The sequence below is a fragment of the Peromyscus leucopus genome, unplaced genomic scaffold (assembly GCF_004664715.2).
Source record: "Peromyscus leucopus breed LL Stock unplaced genomic scaffold, UCI_PerLeu_2.1 scaffold_25, whole genome shotgun sequence".
NCBI classification, from domain to species: domain Eukaryota; kingdom Metazoa; phylum Chordata; class Mammalia; order Rodentia; family Cricetidae; genus Peromyscus; species Peromyscus leucopus.
The window spans coordinates 53,218-56,749 of record NW_023505123.1 but is presented as its reverse complement, the minus strand read 5'-3'; positions in this window follow the sequence as shown (position 1 = coordinate 56,749).

Below are 3,532 nucleotides of genomic sequence, written 5' to 3'. Positions count from 1 at the left end.
ATAAAATAATTATCAAAGTGATGAGGGAACTGTGGAGAACATCCAGGGATTAAGAGCACCTGTTGCCCTCACAAAGGACCTCTGCAGAGTCTTCACAACCCAAATTCGTTGAAACACAACCGTGTTTCTCATCAGTAAAAGAAGGTTTTGAAACTCTCTGCAGGCTTTCATTACCATGGCACGTGTGTCATGGATGTACAGACAACACATGCACATGTGAACCAATATGGAAAGAATAAAAATCCTAAAAACTTGACAAAAGTCAAGGAAAATACTATTAAAAAAATCCACAATTTGCTAAATCAAAATGTATGAAGTGTCCTGCTAGTCACTGTTCACACAAGGATAATGGTAAACTTGGAGTCCGTGTTAAAATAAATTTTCCATAATCAGAATGTACCCTTTTCCTTGTTTCTATCCATCCTGTGTGTTAAAATATTTCCATAATCACCATTCACACTGGAACAGCATCCTCAATGGCTTGGGTTCGACTTCACACAGAGAAGTGACCTGACGGGGAGCAGAGGGAGCCTTGTTTGAGGAAAGGCCTCCATGAAATCCAGCCATAGGACAGTTTCTCCTTTAGTCATCCACAGGGAAGGAGGGCCTGGTCCATGGTGGGTGCTGCCGTAACTGGGCTGGGTGGTCCTGGGTTCTATAAGAAACAGGCTGAGCCAGCCATGGGTAGCAAGCCAGTGAGAGATCCTGCACTGTGTGAGAAAAATGAAACAAATAAGCAAACAAACAATAAACTAACTAATTAAATAAAACAAACAAACAATAAACTAACTAACTAAATAAAACAAACAATAAACTAAATAACTAAATAAATAAAACAAAGAAACAAACAAATAATAAACTAAATAAATAAAAGAAACAATGAACTAACTAAATAAAAAAATAAATAAAACAAAGAAACAAACAATAAACTAATTAAATAAATAAATAAAACAAACAAATAGTAAACTAAATAAATAAAACAAAAAATAATAAACTAGCTAACTAAATAAATAAAATAAACAAACAATAAACTAAATAAGTAAATAAATAAATAAAACAAACAAACAAACAATAAACTAATTAAATAAATAAATAAAACAAACAACTAAACAATAAACTAACTAAATAAATAAATAAAACAAACAAAAATAAACTAACTAAATAAAACAAACAAACAATGAATTAACTAACTAAAAGAAACAAACAAATAATAAACTAACTAAAAAATAATAATACAAACAATGAACTAATTAACTAGCTAACTAAAACAAAGAAACAAACAATAAATAACTAATTAAAAAATAAATAAAAGAAACAAATAATAAAGTAACTAACTAGATAAATAAAACAAACAAACAAATAATAAACTAAGTAACTAAATAAATAATACAAACAAACAATAAACTAAATAAATAAAACTAACAAACAAACAAATAATAAAGTAACTAAATAAATAAATAAAACAAACAAACAAATAATAAGCTAACTAAATAAAACATACAAACAGTGAAGTAACTAACTAAAACAGAGACACAAATAATAAACTAACTAATGAAATAAATAAATAAAACTAACAAATAATAAAATAACTAAATAAATAAAACAAAAAAGTAAACTAACTAAATAAAACAACCAAACCAATAATAAGCTAACTAACTAAATAAAACAAACAAACAATAAACTAACTAAACAAATAAATCAAACAAATAATAAACTAAATAAATAAATAAATAAAACAAAAAAATAATAAACTAACTAAATAAATTAAACAAACAAATAATAAACTAACTAACTAAACAAACAAACAAACAAATAATAAACTAAATAAATAAATAAAGCAAATAATAAACTAGCTAACTAAATAAAACAAACAAATAATAAACTAGCTAAATAAATAAACAAATAATAAACTAATTAAATAAATAAAACAAAGAAACAAACAAACAATGAATTAACCACATAAATAAATAAAACAAATAATAAACTAGCTAAAACAGACAACCAATAAACTAACTCACTAACTAAATAAAACAAATAATAAACTAACTAAATAAATAAAACAAACAAATAGTAAACTAACTAACTAAAACAAACAAACAATAAACTAACTAAATAAAACAAACAAATAATAAACTAACTAAATAAATAAAGCAAACAAGTAGTAAACTAGCTAAATAAAACAAATAGTAAACTAACTAAATAACTAAAACAAACAAATAATAAATTAAATAAATAAATAAAGCAAACAATTAATAAACTAGCTAACTAAATAAAACAAATAATAAACTAGCTAAATAAATAAATAATAAACTAATTAAATAAATAAAACAAACAGACAAACAAATAATAAACTAATTAATTAAATAAATAAAACAACAAACAAAGAATAAACTAACTAAAACAAACAAACAAATAATAAACCAGCTAACTAAGTAAATAAATGAATAAAGCAAACAAAGAATAAACTAATTAGCTAAAACAAACAAACAAGCAAACAAATAACAAAATAGATAACTAAATAACACAAACAAAGAAATAATAAACTAACTAAAACAAATAAACAAATAATAAACTAAATAAAACAAACAAATGAATAATAAACTAACTAACTAAAACAAACAAACACACAAACAACAAACCTACTAAATAACACAAACAAACAAACAAATAATAAAATAAATAAATAAAACAAACAAATAATAAACTAACTAAATAAAAGCAACAATTAATAAACTAACTAAAACAAACAAATAACAAACTGACTAATAACAGAAACAAACAAGCAAATAGTAAACTTACTAAATAAATCAAACAAACAAATAATAAACTAACTAAATATATAAAACAAACAAATAACAAACTAACTAACTAAATAAAACAAAAATCAAACAAACAATAAACTAACTAAAGCAAACAAACAAGAAACTAACTAAATAACCCAAACAAACAAACAAATAATTAACTAACTAACTAAAACAAACAAACAATAAAGTAAATAAATAAAACAAACAAACAATAAACTAACTCACTAAAACAAACAAACAAATAATAGACTAACTAACTGACTAACTAGAAAAATTTCTCATCATGTACACGTCAGACGTGAGTCCATCAAGTGTGAAGTCCCCGGGGAACCCACAACGCCGACCTGAACTCCACATCTCGTTTTACAAATCAAAATATCGCGATGATGGAAAGAATCTGGAAAGAGACGGGGGGAGGGGACGCGGTGTTTCTCTCAGTAAGGATCCTGACGTGCAAAGCCGCGTGCCTAACAACACGTGGACCCCAGAAATTAGGGTGAGTAGGTTAGAAAATCGAAGTGTGTGTGTGTATATGTGTGTGTGCATGCATGTGTGTGTGTGCATTTGGATGTGCGTGAATATGTGTGTGTGATTGTGTGTATGGTGTGTGTCTGGTGTATGTGTGTGTGCATGGTGTGTGCATGTGTGTGTGTATGTTTTTGTGTGTGTATGTGTGTGTATATATATGTATATGTGTATTTGTATATATATGTGTATGTGGTATATGT